Raw genomic sequence first — 25,000 nt, 5'->3', positions numbered from 1 at the left:
TGCTGCGAGCTCCAGCCACACTCAAATCTCCCGTGAATGAGAGTGTTCCAACAATATTTCTCACAACACAGGATTGCCAATTGAGTGGGTTCTCCACTAAATTTGGTGGAAAATCATGTCAGCCCAGCACGGAAAATCTTCGGACGAGCAACTGGTGGATGTTGTTGTCCAAAATAGCGACATTTTTGCATAGCTTCACCTATCACATGACTGATATTTTGACCAAATAGTTTTAAATTTTGCAGTTGGTAATACTGCCTTGCCAGCACCTTATCATCAAGAGATCTACAGTAGTTGCCTTACGGCTGACCGTCGCGCACATATAAATGTACGTCTTCACGGGCAACACCCCCTGAACATGCCTGTACTTTTGCAGAAGAGGCTTACATTACCGAATCATATAGATCTTGGCCTCCTCTTTCCAATGGTGTTTTTGTTTTTTAGCTGTGATGAATAGTTTTTGAGATACAGAGGTTAAAAGAGCGAGCACAAGTGTCACTTGTTGGTGGTGCTAAAAGCTCACTGCGAGCGCCAGTCGCACTCACAGCAAAAAACACCCCCTGAACGTGCCTGTACGTTCACAGGAGAGGCTTACATAACTGAACCTTATAGATCTTGGCCTCCTCTTTCCAATGGTGTTTTTGTTTTGTAGCTGTGATGAATAGTTTTTGAGATATAGCGGTTAAAAGAGATCCCCTTCCCCCGCTGGGGTCCCCGAGCGCGCCTGGGGGGATAGTCTCGTTGCGAGCGCTTAGCAATGAAAGGGTTAACCTAACCTAACTAGAAACCAAGCAGGCATTATATTTATTTATGTGTACTCAGTAAATTCATATATGGTTTCTCAGTAATGAGATTTTCTGTCTAACAAAGTGAACCCTTTCTTTGATGACTTTTACTTCCAGTACTGCCTGTCATGTGTTTAACGATGATTTGAATATGAATATCTCCAGTTTGCCGGTAACCACCGGACAGAGAAGAGGTGGGTATTATGCTTATGGCTTGTAGGGGCAGGCCGCAACAATATAATGTTTTATGAATCTGTTGCATCCTGACCCATTTTGGGGCAGGCCATCAAGATGGCTTTTCTGTGCATATATATGAATATAAGCTACTGTATATGATTTGTTATTATAATTGTCCAACTGATTGCCTTACCATACAGTAAATTAACCAATTCTACTTGTATTTTTTTACTGGTAATGGAACCCATCAATTTGTCTACCGCGAAGAAGGCGAGGAGTGTCATTCCAGAATATGGCTCCTCATTGATCGAAGGATGGAAAATTGCAGCAAAAAGAGCAAAGAAAGTGTCAACTTTTTGTGCTGGCTGTGAGGGTAGTCCATTCATGTGCCTTGATTGCTTCAATGTGAAACATCATGGCTAATATCATGCAAAGAGAGAACAATGAACTCAAAATATGGGAATGCACATCTTTTGTTATTCATTATGTGTTCCAAGCCACGGATAATCATTTGTTGTGAACAGGAAGATTTTTTTTTTTATTGTGAAAATGTACTGTCAACCGGAGTGACTTTGGACAAAAAGTGGATAAAAAGTTGACATGTTGATAACTCGTAGCCAGTTGCAACAAGCTAGATGATTTGAGTGTCAGAATTTGTCTTTTGCCTTATAGTTTTCGAATAAGAATGTTGTTTTCTTGAGACACATTTCTGTTTTGAAAACAAGCACAGAAAGTGTTTTTGAGATTTCGTAAAAATTTACCCCCCTTGCAAAACTTCTGGCAGGAACAATCTGTATTACACACAACATCAAAACTAGAGAAAACAATCAGAAACATGCTTAACTAGAACAGTTAGAATGATTCAGGGGTGCTTAACATATCCTACACACCTGTAAATGTCACTTGAATGGGGGCATGTCGAAAAATGGCTCAAAATGGGGTGACTTCGGGCAGTGCAAGAACAACTGCCAGGAGTGCAAGAACAACTGCCAGGAGTGCAAGAACATCTGCCAGGAGTGCAAGAACAACTGCCAGGAGTGCAAGAACAACAGCCAGGAGGATTGCAAGAAGGAATGCTAGGAAAAGGAGCAGAAGATGGACCACCAGGAGAATTGGAAGAAGACCAGGTTGTTGAGAATGCAAGGAAACCAAATTTACATGACTGGGTCGTTGTTAAGGTGTCTGATGAGAAAGGGAAGAAAACAAAATATTTTGTGGCTGTAATTGTTGATGTGAGTGAGTCGCTTGAAGTGAGGTTTTTAAAACATGTAAAAGACACCAAAAATGTGTTTGTGAATTACAGCGTAGATGATATGTGGGACATAGATGAAGACATAGTCGAATTCTTAGAAGAACCTCAGTTAGATAAAAGGGAGCGAATGATGTTTAAATTGAATGTCTATCAGTGGCCATAGGAGTTGTAGGTACTTCTCATAAAACAATGTTTTTGTTCACATGTGAAAGTAGGATTGTTTTATTTTCACATATTTTTTAAAAAGCCAAGAAGGCAAAATTATATATATTTTTTGTTTATTTATGATTCACTTTTGTTAACAATTCTTTATTTTGATTTAATCAATCATATAAAGTAGATAAATAAGTATACAAATAAATTTTGTAGTGAAATGCATCATGATAAAATCTGATAAATGAAATGTAAAATAGTGTGCACTTCAAAGAGCCCTGACACACTTGAATGTTGCCCTACCATTATAAAAATTTCTTGTGGTGATTGTGATCATTAAGCTTCCCCCAAAAAAAACTAAAATTGTGTTCTACATCTTATAGTTTTTTTGTAATAACATTTTTTTCAAAATTATTGACCATTTTTTACTTCCCTGCTACTACTGACCTGAAATGTGGGAACTTCTTTCCCAAGATTTTTGCCATTTTTTCCCCTGGTTCAACAGTGTCCGAAGTCACCCTCGGAATGTGCGAACAGGCTCAGATATGTAAACCCAATGAAATATAGCCACTGTCCGAAGTCCCCCCAGACATGGGGTGACTTCGGACACCCATATTTTTTCACTTGGCACAAAAACTATTGTTTCGTGAAAATCTTGCACCATGTAATGATAGCCTTTAACAATACTACTCAAAGTAAATGCCCACTCAGCATATATTCTAGGCCTAGAAACAAAAAATTTCATAAGCAAAAAACCTTGAAAACTGTCCAAAGTCACCCCGGTTGATGGCAATGTTTTCTTATGTCGATATTCAAACTCTATGATGGAAAATTATAGGGGATATTCGAGGAAAATTTAATTTTCAACCACTCAAGTTAAAAAAACAACAATTAAATGTAATTTACCATATTTCATAATAGTATCGTTTCAAGGTAAAACTGAAATGGTTTAATGGTCAATAAACAATATTCTTTTTATTGATTATCTTTCTTTAACCCTTAAGGCATGGGGTTGTTTGATGTGCCTGTCCTCCCATGCGGGCATATTCAGGCTAAAACATACCTCACTTCAACCTTGCATACCTTTACTGCTACTTAACACACGTGACTGAATGAAGTATCATTGTAAAGTACATACCCTCACCTGTCCTTTGACATTAATTTGAAATCTATATGACCATTGGTAGCGCGAGTACCGAATATTGAATAAGATCACTCAAAACGCATTATCATAGACAGTTTTCCACCCTTAGTGGACTTCCCTTCCATGATTTAGTAATTAACCCCTTCAATACAAGCAGACAAAACATAACCTCCATGCCATATCCTGGTTTTACAGACTACATAGAATAGTCCAATGACCATGACGCACATACAGCGTCTCTAGGATATGGTTCGAGAGATGAAATGACTCATATACTGCGTCATGGTACTGAAGAGGTTAAAGGCATAAACTTTATAGTTTATGTGAAAAACACCCCAAAAAACTTAACTTACGGGTCTTCCTGATGTCCTTGACTGGTACTTAGGTCAAACGGCCCCCATCTTATAGATAAAATTCACTGGAAGGTGAGAGGAGGTGGGATGTCAAAAAAAGACATCTTCTCAAAGCTAATGCTGGCATACACTGACCAAAAATTAGTCAAGAGAGCATGGTTGGGTATTGTTTGAAAGAAAACGACATGCTTACTCTACTTCACCACAAACAAATTAAATTTGACAGCGCGCTAAGTGAAAAAATGGCTAGTCGACTATTGTCGACACCTGCGGTTTGAGCACAGGCACCAGCCGTCGACATTGTCGACACCCATGGTTTGAGGGTTAATGCCTTATCCATAGAAAGAGAATCATTATTACAAAAAATATTAATGAGTGGGTCCTATATTGAATAATTAGGAGGATAGTAATTAGCATCAAAATGACCACCAGTGGGTCAGGCCGCCACAAGGGAATAAACCACCTGACCCACCGATGGGTATGATCGCATGGTATGTGTTAAATATACCCTTGGCCTAACCTAACTATAACCCAAACAAGCATTATATTTATGTATTCAGTAAATTCATATATGCTTCCTCAGTTAGACTTTCTAACAAAATGAGTGTGTTATTTGTTGATTTTTACCATAACTTCCTGCCTGTCATGTAATTGAAAATACTCTTAACTTAATCTAACTGTAACCCAAACGGAAATCATATTTGCTTACTCAGTAAATCAATATACTATATTACCTCAGTAATGAGACTGACAAAATGAACTCTTTTTTGCTGATTCTTACTCTAGTTATTGCCTGTCATGTGTTTGAAGCTACCCTTAACTAGAGATGTGACAACGGTATCGGTATCAGCAGTATTGGCCTTTATTTGTAGTATCAATATCGGTATCAACAAGGTGAAAATATGGCCGATACCCCAATACTATTCTGGCTTATTTATAATGAGATTTAATACAAACATGCTTCAAAACTATCTCTGCATATTATCTTTTATTCACACAAGCAGCTTTCAACCAAGTAAAACATTTAGGCAGGTATTATAAGACAGTTTCGCTTCTCTCATCAGCTATTTTCAAAGGTCGGGTTCTAATGAGTGTTTCTTCAGGTTCATGGTACAGAAGGGTCAAACTACCACCAGGGTCATAAAACTACTTAGGAAATGCCCACAACTCCTACGAAAGTCTTGTCAAATATGTGTTCTTGGGCGACGAAATGTCTTATAATACGACCCTTATTATTTCCACTTTCGAAGGTCATAATTGGTAGTTGAGCTCTGTTTAACTGAGATCATGGATACTGTCCTCAGCTCTGCACTGCATGAGAAATTGCACTCCTAAGATTGCTACACTGCATGGGCTAACAAATAGGTGAATAACTGATACAGGTTCACCAAACTATATGTACACCATTTCAATTTTGACTCCATGACTGCCTTTTTTCCCTTTTATTTACTATTAATTTTCAAGACCTTCCAATTATAGTTATTTTCAAATTCCCTTATTTCTAATTCTAAAATACAAATAATTTTACACTTTCATAATCTTGCAGATATGTACGGTAATTAAAATAAAAAATGTATCGGTATCAGTATCAACAATATATCAGCCATTTTTTAGTACTGGACTATCGGTGTTGATGTCAGCTGAAAAGTGAGTATCAGTATTGGCCAACACTGGTATCGGCACATCTCTACCTATAACTCAAACAGCCATCATATTTATGTAATCATTAAATTCATATATGATTCCTCAGTAATGAGACTAACAATGTCAGCTCTTTCTATGATGATTTTTACTATAAGTTACTGCCTGTTATGTGCTTGAATCTTTCACTAACTGGGCTCACAATAAAAAGAGACCTCAGGTGAAATACGCATAAAAATGACTTGGGGCGCACAGTAATTTTTTATATTTATTTTTACAAAATAGCTTTTCAAAACAAGGCCCTTAACCCCTTGCATCCGATGACGCAGTATACGCGTCATTTCGTCTCTCGTAGCATATCCGAGTGACGCGTATACTGCGTCATGGTCATTTCAGCCAGTGTGTGTTTTATTTCTTCTCGGGTATAGTACTCGGATATGGGAAGGGCGCGCGATTTGACAGCTTGTAGTGAAGAGGTTAAGCATAACTTCTCCCTTTTCACCAAGTCACTCATATGCCTGCATATTAATCTGGGATAAATCCATCTCCAAATAGCACGCTGTCTCATCACTGATTCCTGTTCCGTCACCAATGATACACTAAAGCTAATAGACTTGACTTTCAAAACTTTACATGGGAGGCCAAGTTTAAGCTTGGGACCCTCAAGTTTTACCTTGGGACCTCCATACAAAGTATCCAGGGGTTTAAGACCTCTTGGGAAAAAAATCCTAGTGGAAGTCTTATTGGTGCCAGAGGGCTAAACCAACATCCCTTATTCATCTATTCAACAAGCAACAAATTTAACTGGTGGAAAACTGGTGTAAAACAATGGTCATGAGTACAAAAGAGCTTTGATGCCACAAAGTGTAAACAAAAATGGTTTAAGCGATGACTATCCAAGTTTAAGTCAGAGAAAAGAAAGTGAAAAGACAGAACATCATGACCTTAGTTCCAAGTTTTTATTACATCAAGACAGACAACACACACACACACACACACACACACACACACAAAAGAAATAAACATACCCATGCATCTCTGCCATAATTATTAATACTGATCTTGATACTGATACTTTCTTGCTCCTGCTGTTTTCACTGGTTTGACTCTGCAAAATATGTTTATAGCATTAGGATTTTTATGAAGCATTTGAAAGATAACAAATATCAGAACTTGCTCTGATACTATCCTGATGCTGTTTGGTTCATTGCAGAGAACCACAGAGTAATTCAAACATATTTCAACATGTATCACTATCAGAATAGTGTTTCTAACCAAATTAACTGCAGTAAAAGTTTATAAATATAAATTCCACATGTCAAAAAAATCCCAACAGGAGTAACTTTAAGAAGAAAGATATTAAAGAAATCATTAAAGGCAAGAAGTTAACACACATTAAGAAATACAATTGTTGAAATCCCAGTCCTGTAAAAAAAAAAAAAAAAAAAAAAAAAATAATAATAATAATAATCTAGTAATCTTGCATGTAATTGGTTCACAAAACACAAATTAATAAATTGCAAAATGAGTTACCAATACTGTATCATAAAAAATATAAAAAATGTTAAAAGTCATCAGCAGTTCAGGACCTTTATTTATCAAAATATAGCATGTTCCCAACTCTGTATTTGCTTTTAACTTTTGGGGGGCACAAGTGGGAAAAAGAAAACTCACACCCCAGGGAGAAAAAAAATCAATAAATTAAATGAGCTTTGAAAATAAATACTGGGATATAGGTTAAGGGGAGGTGACTGAAAAAAAAAAAAAAAAAAAAAAAAAAATCAACCCAAAACTCGATTTCCAGTAATTAACACTTTTGTTACCACTTGAAGTGTCTGGTATATTCTGTGGCAGTGGGAAGTTGATACCATTATTCCTTATATACTTAAATAACCTTTGTTTATAAACATTTAAAGGGCACTATAGTTGGTTCACCCAAGTCTGAAGTGAACATTAAAGTGCGCTGGCAACCTGCTGCCACACAACGTGTCCAATTTCGTGGATACTGTATGCTAGCCTACACATAGTAAACAGTTGTCAGTGTCAATAATATGCAGGCAGCAATAGCAAATATCATCAATTATAGTCAATTTTGAGGTAAATAATATTAGTAATGTCACAATTTGCTGCTTTATTAAAAGCCAGCTAATTTTCTGTGGTTGACAGCTTCAAGGCTCTTTAACCCGTCCGCTGCGATTGACATGGATTTGGCTTTCACGGGTAGCCTGGTAACATATAGTCGCAGGTCATTCTCTGGCTCTGTGGTGGATAGTGGAGTGTTTCCCATGCGGTATTGGTATGCTTGATATCCCCTCCCAAGGTGCATGACTTTACATTTTTCTTCACTGAATTGTAGCAGCCACTCGTTGTTCCATTCCTGTTGCTTGGTGATGTCTTCATGTAGGAAATCCGCAGTCAAGGGGTTAATAATCATAATCAGCGATCTTGAAAATTAACAAAACAGCTATTTGCGACATTACTAATATTTTTTAACTCAAAATTGACTATAATTGATGGTATTTGTTATTGCTGCCTGCATATTATTGACACTGATGACTGTTTACTATGCATAGGCTAGCATAAAGTATCCACGAAATCGGACACGCTGTGTGACAGCAGGTTGCCAGCAAACAATAATGCTCACTTTAGACTTGGGTGAACTGACTATAGGCCATGTGTGTTTTAGAAATATGATTTAGGAACATTTTCTCATTTTTATTTTTATTTATTTTTTATCATTTTTAAAGATGCTCATATGATAACACTACTCGAAGAGTGATAGGCAAAGCCTCAAACCTCAGTGAGTCAGTCTCCTGAGACGTCACAAAAGCCGGATGTTAGTTCCGCTGTCATAGGCAAAGCCTCAAACCTCAGTGAGTCAGTCTCCTGAGACGTCACAAAAGCCGGATGTTAGTTCCGCTGTCATAGGCAAAGCCTCAAACCTCAGTGAGTCAGTCTCCTGAGACGTCACAAGAGGCAGATGTTAGTTCAGCTGTCCACCATCCAGTCACACTTTATTGGCTTTTTCTGCCCTGCTAAAAGCTTGAAATCAATGGGTTGCCATTCAAAGATGCTTGTCCTGCAATAAGCAGCAAAGATGAGTCAAAGGAGGCACGCCAAGAGTAACCATCCTGCATGGCGTTATCACTTCGCTTGCCTTTGCTTCTCCATTCTGCCTTGTGCCTTACACCTCCACCACCCCAGCCTCTTTCCTCAACATCGCAACAGCCATCTCCACCACCACAAATCGTTGCTTAGGCAAATCAACATCTTGAAAATCACAAAAGGCCTACAAACACAACAATACACACTTGTTGGAAGAAAATCTCATATCTCAAAACTAAAAGTTTTCTACACTGCAAGCTACATTTCTCTGTTGTTTTTCAGGATAATGTAGATATAAAAGGTATCTTTGGAAAGAGAAAAGGACTGTTTTTTGCTAAAGGCAGATTGAAAAAAGAAAGAAGAAATGTTTGTATCACAGTAAAAAAAAATCCAGGATTTTAAAAATTTTTTTTAGTTTGTTACCAAAATATTTTTTAGTCTTATTCTTATACGAATTGTTTGATAAAATAATATTTTTTGGGAAAAGAAAGCTTTATGTATGTATACTATACAGACTGGTTTTCAAAACTATTAGGCGAGAGACAACCGAGAAATTTCCTACAATACCAATGCATTTTTTTTTACATTTACAGTGCATATTGTATTTTTTCTCTTAAACTAATGAGTGTATCTCACTGAAACTCAGGGATCTGTGATGATTTGGATACAAAGGTACTTAACACCAGAAATTATGTGGATTGGGAAAAAAATTGTCACCTCCAAAGTAACAGGAGTAGCCTCCCCTTAATGTCATAAGGAAAAATACCAAGTTACTGAGAAAAATGGACATATTTATATAATTTTGCATGACAAATATATAAGAAGTATAATTACCAATAAAAAGATGAAATTATATAATGAGAAATAATGGATAAGGTGTCAAAAATTCAATAAATACCAGTGATATAAACAGACTGTTGAAGATAACATTCCATAGCATCAAGTGATGAGCAACTATTTAGGACTGCAAAGGAACCAAGGGAGGTGGAAGAAGGTGAAGATGTAAAAGTGCAAAGATGCTTAATCTGCTGAGACAATTAACAAACAAACAAACACACACACACACACACACACATACATACATACATACATACATACTTACATACATATATATATATATATATATATATATATATATATATATATATATATATATATATATATATATATATATATATATATATATATATATATATATATATATGTTAATTACTTACTTTCATTTTAATAAGTAAAGGATAAATGAATTGCATATGTGTAGCATGAAGATTTCCTACATGGAAATGGCATGAGTAAAGTCCTATGAGGAAGGATTTTGTTTGATAGTGTTGTGGGATTATTAATGACTCACTGTTGCCAAGTATTATAATATTATTAGAAAACCTTCCTAACTAATTATATAACTCTAGCAGAGATGCTGCACAACTATTAACTTCTGACCTTTCTATTATTCTGAAACTGGAAAGGAGGAATTTAGTGACCTTATATGCACCTCAAACTCAAATTTCCTAAACAACTTGACCTAACATTTCAAACAACTATCTTTTCTTTCTGAATAATAATCAACTGTTCACCTCTTCTATATTAAACATTTCTTACCTGTACTCATTCGCAACCAAGCTAGAAAACATATACATTAACTTTTGTGTAATCAGCCTCCCCAGGGTTAGGCATTGTTTTACCACCCTCTCAGACACTACATATAGCTTTACAAAACTTGTCCAGTCCTTTATGGAGAATATACTCAGGTGTGGAGGGGTTCCATTCAGTTATTCTAAACAGAGCAGCCAAAGGCCATTTGCCTGATCAAATCCCCTCCTTTGACTGTCTTTAGGTCAACAAAATATTGGCATTCTATCAATTTTCACACTCTTTTCAGTCCCCTTCTGAGCTTGCTGTCTGGATGTCTCCCTTTCCCCTTTTGCATCCCAACTCCATAAGGCTCTCTACTCAAGCCCATTCCTATTCCATCATCTCTCAGATGTAAAGAACCAATGTGTATCTTTGCTTCACCTCTTTCATCAATGAAATCCTGGAACATAGCTTATTCTTCTTTATTCTAAATCTTGAAGATTCTTTCAAAGAGGAAAGTTCCAGAGTACATCACAAAGTAAACTATATTCTTTGATTCTGACAACTATTTTCTTTAAAAAGAGCAGTATGCTGAAGACATTTTATCACTTCCCATGTCTGCAGCACCATCTTCTATTTTAAAGAAAAGTGTGCCCATAGATGTGTGCACGCACACACACACACACACACACACACACACACACACACACACACAAAAAAAAAAAAAAAAAAAAAAAGGGGGGGATGGTACAAGTATGTCTAAAGTGCGTGTTTGGCAGCTGAAAAGTTACCTATGAGTATTTTTAGAAATAATCAAGCAGAGCCCCTTGGTATGTATATGTCAGTACTAAAGAATCTGATTGAAAGGAACACAATTTAAATGTATCTGCACAAAAGTGATTACTGCAGTAAATACTGACCAATGAGTGAGTGTGCCATGCTGTAGCCTACCCATCATGAAACTGAAACTAGAGCATAAAAAGAGCTGCTTAAAGCAATAAATGACATAAAAGAAACAAAATAAGAAAGCCTACAGGCAGGTGTGCCATGCTGTGGCATAACCATTGAAAAGTTAAGACTGCAGTGAAAAAAAAATTGCATATGGGTGGGTGTGCTGGGTACTCATTGTGACTCTAAAGTAAGAACTGGAGATATTGTGGATGTAATGATAACATCAAAAGATGCAGACTCCTGTGAGTGACTGTTGTTGTCTCCTGTGAACATGTATGAACTTGATGGGGGCTTGTGTTTCTTGACAAAATAATCAGGCCTAAAGGCAAGCAGGACACATTGCAATTTTTACATAAAAGAATTAAGAGTCTAAAATAGAACAGGAATTGCTAACAAGCAGATGTGCTATGCTGCAACCACCCAACCACAGACTTTTCTTGAGTTATGTAACACACCACGTGTGCATGGTCCAAAGTGTTAGGCCCTGTTTACATCACTGAGAACTGTTGCCTCAGAAGGGAGAAGAGGAATAGAAAGATGAAGATAAGTGATACTCCTAACTAATGAACAGATGTTGTGAGGACAGTCTTGCTCCAGGCAGAGAAAGAGGCAAAATAAGTCTGAAATGGTGTGAGTAAGACCTGTTAACCAGATGCTTGGAACCAATGCTAGCTCATAAGGCCCCTTTCACACATGTGTGACAAGATCTACATTTGGACCCATTATTATTGAGTGTGAAAGGACAGCTACTCTTGTAAGAAATGACTGTGCTGTGGTTATATGTACACTTGCAGGCAAGACTGAAAGCAGTATAAAACTGTAGCTAGTCAGTGTGAATGTCAATAGCCTGGGAAGAACATTAGCTGCAAAATTTCGTGTCCCCAGAGAGACTAGTTATCAATTTCCCTCATGTTCTTTATGGTCATAATCCCCATGTTCTTTATGGGCATAGTCCCTATGTTCTTTATGGCCATTGCATCTCCTGTCCAGTGTGACCATGGTGATGATTATTCATCCAAAGATCATGAAAAGGCAGATTATTTTGAATGTTAATGTGACATCATATACCTACTTACTAAGTCACTTGCTGCCTAAGTGTTAATGATTTGTTGGTAAACTAAACAGGATACCCTACTTCGAGCCTGCAAACCACTAGGCAGAAATTAACTGGTCAGGCTTAAGTAAGTTCTCAGCCGTATATCTACCTGTCACACAAGAGCTCATTAGGCCTCATAGACTTTGATGCTATAATACTTGTTTCCTTAATGACTACTTAACCACAAAAATAACCAGTACAATACAAGTAACCCCATAATTTTGCATCATGTATTTAGTCACTACAACCTCATTATATTATTAGTCCCAAATATTGCTTCAGTAGCATGAATTGTGTTATTATACTCATTAATCTGGCATCACAGCTCATGAATGGCCATGTGATCTATTAGTTTTCACAGTAAAACCCAACTTAGTCTTGTCAACCAAAAATATAATAATTAATAAATAAGCAACTTATATATACTGAAAACAGCTAGCCTACCCTATAATAACAACAAGAATGCAATTTTTTTAATGGTTATATCCACTGAGAACTAAATATTAAGTAAAAACTATCTCAACACTCATTCCAACTTCCAATTTCATTAAATTATAATCTTCCCTATGAGTTAAACAACCCCTTCTTCCTTCAAAGCCTATACAAGCATGAGAACTGCACCATTTAGAAGAAATTTTCTTCTTATTTAAGAAGTACTGGTCATTTATAATATGAGGGCTAGTGTACAAGATGATCACAGCTGACTTGCATAATAGAAGGATAAAATTGGAGTTATCTTACTGATGGTAAGATGGGATACATATATGGAATGAAAGGAAAAAAGGAGACAAATAAGACCAAAGATTACAGAAGGAAGGAAGGAAGAAAATCTTTAGAGGAAGAATGGAAATAGGAGAGGAAAGGCAGACAGGAAGGACATAAAATGATTTTATGCAGTAATGAAAAGTATGAAGGAAAAGGATTGGAGTTATCCATCCATGAAATCTTACTGCTGAAAAAAAAGAAAAAAAAAAAGACTGAAAAAAAAGTAGAACCTCATTCTGGGAATGGCTGTGATGGCTCTACAGCCATCACTATTATTATTTAAATGCTTTTTCGAGTTTCTAATTTCCGGTGTTTAAAGAGTTGCAAAACCATAAATTAACGGAGGAGGAAGAATATGATGGTGCTTGTAATGGTGATGACAGTCAATAACTATGCTTATCGCTTACCTTGGAGTCTGAAGACGACGAGAGAGAGAGAGAGAGAGAGAGAGAGAGAGAGAGAGAGAGAGAGAAAAGGGGGGGGGGGGTAGTCACTCCTAAGACCAATCCACGAGCAGCAAACCGTTTTATATTTCCTCTGGACAGATCATGCTAGGGTTCGGACGTCACAATGGGGTTATGACCTCTATCACGTCACCAAATAAAGTGCAATCTATCACACACACACACACGTACTTTCGTCTTAAATTTCTCTGGAAACGGAAAACTAGTAATCAATATATGGTTTAGATGTCACGTTTAAATGCCTCCCATCACTTTCACTCAGGAACGCTTGAACCACATCTGGTCACAAGAATTGCCTTGTCCCTCTCAGGAGTCAGGGATTCGTTCACTGTCACAATCGCTCTTCAGCTTCAGTGGTTATTAATCGCCACTCGATCACTGCTTTCTCCAAGGAACCACTTGAAACGTGGGTTACTTGAACCTGGTGGCTTTACTCCACACCAAAACTCTCCGCTGTTCACTCTCCAACGAATCCCACCAGGTAGGTTTGCGTCGTCTCACTAGGAAACTCAGCCCATCTGCCTCCACGGTCCCCTCAGTCACAGCATCAATGTGTTAGCATCAAATTCACAACACACAGCATCTTAAGCCTGTTTTATTTCACGTCGGCGGAGGGAGTCGACAGAAGCATGGATCGGATGGCCTCGCACCAGCAGCACCGCCACGCCGCGCCTGACCTGGCCGGGCCGCGCCGGGCCGAACCGAGTGACAGCTGAACAAGGGCAAAACACCACCGGCCTCCACGGTCACCACGAGAAGTGTTACGAAGAGGAATGGATGGTCAGGGTGGTGGTGGTGGTGGTGTGTAGGTGAGAAGAAACATGGGTCGAGGGAGGAGGGGTTGTGGCACATTCTTACATACATACACAATCTTCATTACACACACACACACACACACACGAAAACATACGATCACACAAGTCATCACACAAGCACCACACCCAAGGAAGGAGTATCCCTTTTTTTCCTTGTACCACATTAGATGACTCCTTACATAGATGTATAGAATCTCTCTCTCTCTCTCTCTCTCTCTCTCTCTCTCTCTCTCTCTCTACGACTTGGGCTGCAGTGTGGTTTATGTGGTTGTAGCAGTGCAGTGGTGGTGAGTCGGTGGCTGCTGGTTAATTCCTACCACACCGCCCACGCCCGACCTCTTTCTCTCTCTACAGACACACACACACACACACCCTCACACAGGCACAAAGACACACACACACACACACACCCCTCCGCCACGAGCCCTCTCACCACCCAGCAGATAGGCCGTGTTGGTCGGCTGAAGTCGGCGGCTATGTGTACCCAACGATAGAGGCTGACGTCACAGCCGGTGGTGGAGTGGTGGTGTGGCGGGCGAGGGCGGCACCGCGACTGGCTGAGATCGATACCTGCTGCTCCTCCACTCCCCTCAGCCTCGCGCCGCGTGGTGGTGCGCAGGGTCACTACCACTACCGCCTCCGCCACAGATATCATACCACCACCGCCGTTGCCGCCATAGCCGCCGCATAATCAAGAACACTCCTCCATCCCAATTTCTTCATCAACCCTGTTTACAACACTGCATACTACTACTACCATAAGCACTCTTCCTACTGGTGCTACTTTACTTTCAAGGCCTTCAATACCTTCGGATGTCTTGTTGTGGGGTGTTGGTCGGCCCCAGGCCATGCTGCCTCACACTTATTTGATAGAGGTCTCTCTTGGGACACTTGCTATTAATAGAAACTATAATGTTTATCACGCTGATTGATATCATGCCGGCAACATGCCGCTCGACGACCGGCGAGGTCAGCTGGTAGCGTAATTCAAACAAGGAACTCATCTGTCACTGCCTGCTTATTCCTGCTGCCAAAATCTCTAGGTTTTAAGTACATCCATTCACAAAAGCCGCACCACACTTTGTCGTGGGGTATGGTAATTCTGAAGCTGTCACTCATTCTTGATTAATTTAAGACAACACACCAGTTTCCGTAGGATATTTATCATATCTGCATTTGTGTAAATTCAATATAAGTCAATGATGATCATTACTGTTTCATAATGATAGACTGAAGTAGGTAAGGCCAGTCTTAAACTGAGGATAAAACCATACAGCTCTGCTAGTTACAATAGAGCAGTGTTGTCCAAAATGAGGTCCCGCGTACCCCTAGGGGTACGCAGCATAGATCAAAGGGATACGTGAAAAGACGATGAACACACACACACATACAGCAGAAACTTCCCATGTTCTATGAAGGAAAAGAGAGAGGGAGGGACGGGTACCTAGGAAAGACGCATGATGTACAAACGTGTACCTAAATATAATATAATATAATTGAGTTTAATCAGCCATGGGGGGTACGTAACAGTAGAAAATAAAAAAGGGTACAATGGGCGAAAAAGTTTGGACAGCACTGCAATAGAGCACTACCTCTCACCGAGGAGACGCCATGAGCTGAGATCGAACTCGCAACTCTCGGTAGGGAAGCAAGCACCACCCGACACATTTCTGCTTTTACCGGCTCGAGTTATCAATGCCACTTAATATAACATCAATGAATGTCACTGTCTAATATATCTAAAAATATGCAAAATTCTTTTAAATTTTCATCACATGACAGTAGGCCTAATCGTCTCTGGAAAGGAGATGGGGACCGTCAGGAATAAACACTATCGCAGTATTTATTTAGTTCACTGTGCCAGGCAAGGTTCTTGCTCATACATATTCGCTGCTAACTGCTAAAGCTGCAGACCTGAGATACCAGAACTCCAGGGTCTTTCTGAATGCTGAGTTCTTTGCAATTGATCATGGGCTTGTTGTTGCAACACTTAGCTTTATGTCAGGTCAAATGGAATCTCAAAATGTAGTCATTCTGAGTTTCATTTCGACACTGAAAGGCTAAGCGTGTGCCCATGAGTATGCAGTGAGTCTCATTCAATTACTCACTATCCTTGAGGTCCGTGTAGCTTTGTGAGATACCTTCAAATGTGAAACTCTCTAAGCTGCAAAGGAGTGCATTGGAGAACAACCAAGATCAAGCAATAGTTTTGCCTTCGGGGAGATGCTGGAGAATACTGAGAAATCGTGCTGACAGGCTTGCTGTGAATCAGAACCGTGTAGGATTCTGCCATATAGCACTAGAGCTCTCAGATTTAAGAATTTTGGGCACTACCTTATCGTGTTCAGTCTACCCTATCACAATAACAAGTCTATGCTGAGTAATAACCTGATCTGTCCACTGAGGTCCCAGTGGGACCTCAGCTAATAATTTGGTTTTGTGACTCATGGTATGAAGTTACCTAAGGTTACCATATTTTTTACCTTTTTAACCTGAGTGCTCCTGACCAGTCTACAAGGTAAGATGTTTGGAACAAACAATTTGCAGGTTGATGGAAACACAATCTTAAGAGAATGCTAAATGGCAACATTGCTCCCCTCTCTGAAGATAGTGTTGCTAATGCACAAAACTGGAACCATGGTTGTAGAATTGATGGTCCTTGAGTATTTGGTCTCAAACAAGGTTCTGACTGTCAATACTTTTATATGAAATGGCATGACAGAAAGACCATCTATAATCACTGATTGGCAATATGAAAAAGGTTATGTGAATCATTCACAACATTTGCTGGAAAGTACTGAGAAAAGATGGGGAAAATCTGTTTATGACATTCCTAAACAATATAGGAAACGTGTATTGTTAAAGGATTTAAACATAGATAATTTATATCAGTTATGTCGCATGATGACCATTTACATATTTAGCATTTTTTGATGATTATGATTTTTATGATTTTGATTTTCATAATTAAACATGCTATTAATAATGAATCATTATTCAACATTACTGAACTTGTTTTATTACCCTGCTGTAGCCTATATAAAGTTCTAGTAGTTAAGGTAGATTGCCCACTAAAGTGTAAATGACCAGGGCTCAGACTGCACACTTTTAAGTGTAAATGGCCATGTAGATTACATGGTTAAGTGGCATCGATTTCTGTATAATTTGCACCAATAATATATTATTTATGCCTTTATATTATAGTTAAGGGGTAAAATCCATATCCAGTGGTAAAATATGAAGGCACAAATAGTACATTATTTCTTGACAGACTACAAACCTGACTTAGGAACCCATCACCATAAAACCAGCGACCTATCGATGTAGAGGGATTGGATAAACAAACATTGTGCTTGCTTGTCCACAAATGCTGATATAAAATATTATATCATTACTAGACAGTATGCATATAGCATTCCAATAAAACTAGAGAAGTAAGGTTAATATCACTGTGGGATCAAGGAAAATGGTAAGAAGTGACTTCATAATTACCAAAAGACAAAAGCCAACATTTCCTTACCAAAATCCCATTATTATAATATATAGATAATCATGGAGTATCACTGCATGGCTCCATCATTACCCCCTTGAGAACAATTCCCTTACAAAGGTCTCATATATTGCTTTACATGTCTAGTTTTCCCAGCACATCATATACAATGCATCTACAAGTGATGTTTTAAAGAATCAAAGATATTTTCCTCTTCACCCCAACAAACTTAAAACACCTGGTAGATGAGAGAGTTATGATGACCTAGGTCCCTGTGGGGTTAAACCACACACTTCACAGATGCTGTCTTGCTGAAATGAAGCAATTCTGTGCAATATTCTAGGACAAACTCAATTGTTGTAAATAAATTGGGGTGTAATGGGTGACTCTTTGTTTGACAACAGGTGGAGTGCCGATGTGAGTTTAGACAGGGGATGCTTACAGCCTATGCCAATCCTAAGAAGGCGTTTGATCCAGTGCATCATGAGGCACTCTGGAACCTGCAATTCCATGGGATTCCTGCAAGGACCACTTGTTTGTTGACTGGCCTGTATTCTGGGACTGAGTGCTGTGAAATGTGGGGGAGGCATGTCTGGCTTCTTTCCCATGAACAAAAGAGGAGATGGGCTGTGTTCCTGCACCATCAGTTTTCAACTTGTATGGACTGGGTACTATATAGGCAGAGTTATGGACCAAGTCAATGTGGAGCATCTGTTGGCAATACAAGAGTCAATTACTTTGCTTTTGGCAATGGTATAGTAATCTTTGCAGTCAGTGGAGGTTCTGGTGATAGCTCTTGAGGCACTGCAAGATGAGGTGAAGCCCTTGGGACTCCAGGTCTCCTGGGCCAAGATCAAGGTACAGGTGATTAGAGGCTTGCTAGATGAAACAGTACAGTTTGTTCATGCATGTGGTGAGGTTATTGAGATCTTGAAAAACTTCACATGCCTTGATAGCATAGTTCAGAACAATGGTGGGTCTCGCCAGTAAGTCTTACTGTGGATTGGCTTGGCCCACAGGGTTATGGAATCGCTCAGCACAAGTATATGGTATTGTCAATACCTGTGCAGAAGGACAAAGATCCGGATCTTCAAGTTGTTTGTGCTCCCTGTCTTACTCTATGGCTGTGACACATGGACCCTAAATAGTGACTAGGAGTGGCAGTTTGATGCCTTTGGTAATAAGTGTCTACACAGAATTATGGGATATCACTGGAATAATTTTGTGTCAAACCAGAGACTACTATGTGAGACTGATTCGACATTGTCAATGCCAACTCCAGCTATACAGGCATGTGGCACGCTACCCACAAGCTGACCCTGCTCATCAGATTGTTTCTGTAAGAGACAACCCTGAGTGGAGGAGGCCAAAGGGAATGCCCACAGCATTCATGGCTTCAGCAAGTCAAGAGATCCTGCCAGGAGGTACTTAGGATGGGAAGGGGGCCTGCATGGAGACTTGCCCAGAGGAATCCCTTGGTTTGGCGACATGCCACCAGGTATATGCTCCTATTGATTGACTGACTGAGCGATATTCTTGAGAAAATTTAAATGCCATAAATAAATTGAGGTGCAATGGTGGCCCTTCAACAACAGGGAGTCTTGGCCTTGATCTTGCCATCATTATTTTACAGCAATAGGTTACTACTTACTAAGTTATTGATGGGGGTTTTGTTAGTTTATAAATAATTTCAACAAGGCAAAGATTAAAATTCAACATACTAAGTTACTACCCAATGCAAAATAAGCTACCATCCAAAATGCGGTAGGTTACTATTGGTAGGTTACTATCCACCATGAAAAGTAGGAGTAATTAAAATTTAAGTAATGATTAATTGCCTTTTTGTTTACTTCTAAATAGCTGTGCTTTTATATTATACTTTAGGGACATCATTTATTCCTCAACTAAACATAATGTGTAGGCAATATATTTTTTTGGAGGCAAAGCGAGTCTCCATAATTAGACCATCACACATTTATGTACATTCTTTTGATATGACAAATGGTAAATCTCCTGTCAGAGCAAAGACATTATCTGAATAAACAGAAATTCATCAATATATCCCCCCAAACCATATTTTATGAAATAATATCTCATGAACAAGTGATTTGCGACAGAAAAGCAATATGGTAATGTGTTGTACGCACACAAGGTACTTCATATAGGACAAAGGTGTCCTTCAGGTTTACTTCTGGGATAAGAATAATTCTGACATAACAGTGGCAAGGGTGGTAAGTGGACCTGCTTAAATTCAACTCTACTATCTGTTATATTTTAAGGTTACACTAATAACACACTGGGGCACAGTACTAGTAAATGAGCCAAGAAACTTTTGACAGGAGAAATAAGTGGTGCAAATTGAACTTAATTTGACACAAAGTTATACAACAGTATGAGTTGCAAACAAGCACAACGGGTAGCGGTACAGCCTCAAAATGGTAAACAAGCAATACTTCGATCTATAACTGTGACACACGCAAAGGAAATACGAGTTGCAAAGATGAAATCTGGTTGTGCAATTTATGAGCATTGTGGCATCCAAGTGACAGTGAAGAGTTTCAGAAGAAGGTCTATAACGGAAGTTCTTAACCTTTTTTATTTTTCCATCCCCATCCCAGACCCTGATTATGGTCACCCACCCCTCACATTGACACTGCTCTACATCATAACATCTAACTCTGACTGTGCCCAACTATCATTATAATATTATAATATTCAAAACAGTGAAAAGAGTCTCCCAAGGTTTTCAAAACAGGGTTTGTTTGTTTTTTTTTTGGTAATGGTGGCAGATTTTGATTTTGGGGGGCTAGAGTTAGGGGGCAGGGCTAGAGAGGTGATTCATGAGTGGCGGAGAGGCGGCGAGCATGGTGAACAGTGGGAGGTTTGAAAGAAGTTTGAAAAAAAGGATTTTAAGATAATTATATTAGTTGTAGGCTATAGCCCCCCCTAGCCCCCCCCAGCCCCCTGTCCCCCCAAGAAATTATATCTATGTGTCTAGAAATGTAAAAGAAATGTAATACAACTAATTAATAATATTATTGAATTAAAAATTATATATAAATATTGAATAGCAGTGCTAGTTATAATGTATCATTCTAACCATTATTGATAAATCAAATATATATTAATATTCAAAGATTGAGTCCCATACCCCCAGCATTTGGTTCTCATACCTCCGGTTAAGAACCCCTGGTCTATAAGTTGTTGATGAGTCACGATGTGAAAAATCTTCACTGGTACTGTGACAAATGTAATGTGGTGTCACAAAAAATTGTCTGTGCCAAAACTATTCAAAAGGCAGAATAAGATGGCAGTTAGGTTGAATACTCTGGAGAAAGATTTTGAAGAAAAGTGAGAAAACAAGGAGTGAGGTAGTAGATATGAAAAGTAGTATGAACAGTGAAATAGCTGTAGTGAGGGAAAAATTGTCACAGATGAACATGAGATAGACTCCTACAGGGATGCACTTCAGGAAGAGATCCAGGACTGCAGTACAGGAACAGAATAGGAGAAACAATGTAGTGATTTATGGAGTACCTGAGCAAGTCTAAGATGGATATCTCAATCTTCGATCTGAAAAATATAAGCTAAAATGATAGTTCAAGAAATAAGTGGAGTAACTTAAGTGGAAATGTATGATGATGAAATAATGAACATGAGGAGTGGGGAAATATAAGCCAAAAAAGATGAAGGGAATTCCAAGACTTGGTGATGGATAAATATAAAAAAAGCCGACAAATTAAAAGACTTGGAAAGTGAGCATTATGAGATATTGCAGAAAGTAATTATATCACAAGATATGAATAAGGAGAAGCAAAAGGACAAGGAATTTAGAGAGGAGGTTGAAGAGAGGAAACCTATTCAAAAAGAAATTGACTTGGAAAACTATGCAGTGAGAGGCGATCCATGGGACAGACACATGGTGTGGGTAAGGAGGAGGAACTAAAATGAGGAAACAACATGAACCGAGGTGAGGGTCACAGAGAAAGGGAATAGGAAGATAGTAAGAGAGGCGAGGAGGCAAGACACCAGGTGAGGATGAATGAGGATCACAGCCAAACAGGACAAAAAGAACCCAGTGCGTAACATAAGCACAAGAGGACCACCCAGTGGAGGCGGACAAGTTGGCAAAAAGAGTAACCTCACCACAAGTAAATAGTAATATGAATACTGCAGATAAATTTAGCTTTCTGTTCAGCAATGTCAATGTGCAGACACCAAACAAACGAATTGAAAACCAGACTACAGGAATATATTGCAAAAGCATGTTATTGCCCCTACTTGAAATTAGGCCCAAGAATTTTAGATTTGAGAGAATGCTGTTGAGTACAATATTGATAGATATGAAACAATCAATACGAATGTTGTTGAGGCAGACAAGGAGAGGAATCTGTTTGTAAATGGTGGAAGAGATATTTCTTTCCATGATATAGCTATATAACAGCAATATTGTGAACATCTGCATGTCAAGGTGAAAACTGCAAGGGAGAAAATATTAATTGCTGCAATATACAGAGGTTCCAGTATTTAAATCACAAATGATGATAAGCTGCTGAAATTAGTGCAAGAGATAAACAAACGTGCAATACAAGATAATATTAGGGGACTTCAACTTGCCTAGTATCATTTGGGAAAATTGTACAAGATCTGAAATAAACAGTATGGAATATAAATTTAGTGAGATGATGAGGGACTTCTTCTTAATGCCACAATAGGGGAATTACAAGACACAGAGGTGAAACGAGAGGTAATGTTCTTGATCTGATTTTTAGTAGTGCAGAAGAGATTATTGAAGACATAAAGGTAGAAAGCCCCACTGGGCCAAGAGACCATGCGTGCATATCCTTCACCTGTGATGTAAAAATTAAGGAGAACAGTAAATATCAACTGGAAGTAATATTTGAGTGGGGGAGTTACAGAAGAAAGGTGGAAGAGATTCAAAACTATATATAAGGAAGTGATAAGAGAATGTACCGTATCTCAGTATAACAATTCAAAGATAAATTGATGAGGAAGAAGAGAAGAGAAAATTGTGAACATTACCAATGTCTTCAAGCAAGGACACATTGTGATCCTGAAAGTTACAGACAAGTACATCTTACGAGTGTGGTTTGGAAACTAATGGAGACACTGATAAGGGAATGACTCATGGAGCATATGAAAGCAAATTTGCTATTCAGTAAGAAATGATTTGGACATTTACCAGGATGCTCTTCAGTTCTTCGATTCATAAGGGCAATGCATGATTGGATTCAACCATTAGAGAAGGGTGATGTGACCAATGTGTTATGCTCTGACTATATGAAGGCATTTGATAAAGTGCTAAGCAAAACGTTGTTAGAAAAGATCAGGAATTTTAGTGTTGTGGAGATTTTACAGTGGATAGAGGCCTTTTTAAGATTCAGAATGCAGTATGTAATAGTTGACAGACAAAAGTCCAAAGGATATGCAGTGAAAAGCAAAGTTCTTCAGGGGTTGGTCCAGGGCAAACTGTTGTTTTGTTTTATATATTAATGATCTTCCTAAAGCCCCCAAAATGAGAGTAATATGTACCTCTATGCTGCTGATACCAAAGTGTACCAGCAGAAAATAAATCACAAAAATAGAAAGTTGTTACAAAGGGACACTGACTGCAGGAGGGAATGGTCTGAGAAGTGGCTGCTATCATTCCATCCCAAAAACTGTAAATATATGCAAATTGGCAAGTGATACAGGGGATGTGGGACATTACATGTGAGAAAATGCATGACATTAACTCTGAGCAAGACACTGCTGTAGTAGTTAACAGTAAGCTAGATTTTCAGGACACCTTGCAAAAGAGATAAATAAGGGCAATAGATTAGTGGGTGCTGATAAGGAGGACATTTGTATCTCTGGATGAGGAAAAATTTAAGTCTCTATATATTGCACTAGTGAATATAAGAACATAAGGAGACCACTAGGCCTATACAAGGCAGCTCCTGAGACCCCATTTGGAGTATGCCAATTAGGTATGGGCTCCACACCTAATTAAAGATGTAGAGGCAATGGAAATGTACAAAGAAGAGCAAACAAGTTGGTAACAACACTGAGGAACAGCTAAAGACAATGGGATTGGCAGCACTAGCATACAGAAGAGCAAGAAGTGACATGATAAGAGGCATATAAGATACTAATCAGGATGTGTGCAAAGATGTCATTTTCCTACGGGAGGATACGAGAACATGAGGACATCCCAAGAAAATCTTGATCTTGAAAATAATGCGCAGGGCGCCTGTGCAGGTGCATAACACGCATATTTGGGTTAGCTGTTGGGGGGACGGGGGAGCTGAGCGTGCAGGGGAGGGAAGTGAATGAAGTGTAATTGTTAGTGTTAGGTGTTGCAGTGACAAGTGAGTGTGCATTTTTTTCTGAATGAGTCTATTGTACCGGTCTAAAATCTATTGAGGGAGGCTGCTCCAATCATGTATGTTGCGTGGAAAGTATGAGTGCTTGTACGCATCAGTGTTTGTTCGATATGTTTGGTATTTTTTAAATAATCTCCAAGGAACAAGTAAAATTAGAAAGAGAAACCACTCATTGTAAGAGTTGTGGACGATTGGAATCTAATTCCCGAGTATGTGATTGAATCAGAATTAGTAATGAAATTAGAGATCAATCTAGACAAGGCTTGGAGTGACCACGAGTTAAAGTATAATCATGAAATCAAAATCAAGTATAAGATTGTTAGTTCTGCCGCCGGTGCCACATACTCAGCTGAAAGTTCAGAACTGGATGTACATTCCTAGCTGGGCCTCATCTAAAGATGCTATGAATACCAAAAATTCCTTGTATAGGGTTTGAGGTTCATGTATAATAATGTGGTGAAACTACAGGAAATCTCTTTAGTATCTGGTGCCAAGTAGAGAACCTGACTACTATGGAGCGTACAGCTTGGTTTGGGGGCTAACGAGGACACTGTATTGAAGTGTGGAAGTGTCCCAAAGTGACAGCTTTTGGCGAGGTGAGCAGCCCTGAGGCAGGCCTGGAGGGATTATAAACGTCAGTGGCTGAACACGAGGATATATTCCTGGTGATGGACGGGTGCCAGCAACGCCGCAAAAATACACCTCACACGTCTTCTGTGGGTGAAGGGCCAGCGATGGAAAGGAAAATCAGGAAATATTTAATGTTGGTGAAGAGCCGCCGCCGCCACCACCATCATCCACAACCACTTGCTTCGTTTCTCTTCTTCCGGGTTACATTGTTCACCGCTTGT

At 38.9% G+C, this 25,000-nt stretch overlaps 1 protein-coding gene across 7 annotated transcripts in view; it reads right to left on the bottom strand.

The window, feature by feature from the left end:
* The window catches only part of LOC127004423 (stress-activated protein kinase JNK-like), a 50,673-nt gene that overhangs the window by 25,391 nt on the left and 282 nt on the right, over positions 1-25,000 (bottom strand). The window contains exons 2-3 of one of the 7 annotated variants that reach the window (XM_050872095.1): positions 6,534-6,613; positions 3,865-3,929 (exon numbers count right to left, since the gene is read on the bottom strand). The exons of 1 other annotated variant lie outside the window; for it this stretch is intronic. The gene's annotated coding sequence lies outside the window, so the exon portion shown is untranslated. Of the gene's footprint in view, positions 1-3,864; positions 3,930-6,533; positions 6,614-13,401; positions 13,427-13,629; positions 13,647-14,706; positions 14,791-25,000 lie in introns of those variants that run through there. 5 more of the 7 variants (XM_050872094.1, XM_050872096.1, XM_050872097.1 and 2 more) reach the window with 5 other exon arrangements.

Source organism: Eriocheir sinensis, chromosome 28 (genome assembly GCF_024679095.1).
Source record: "Eriocheir sinensis breed Jianghai 21 chromosome 28, ASM2467909v1, whole genome shotgun sequence".
Taxonomy (NCBI): Eukaryota; Metazoa; Arthropoda; class Malacostraca; order Decapoda; family Varunidae; genus Eriocheir; species Eriocheir sinensis.
Note: the sequence above shows the minus strand (reverse complement) of the source record. Positions and strands in the feature narration are given on the sequence as shown.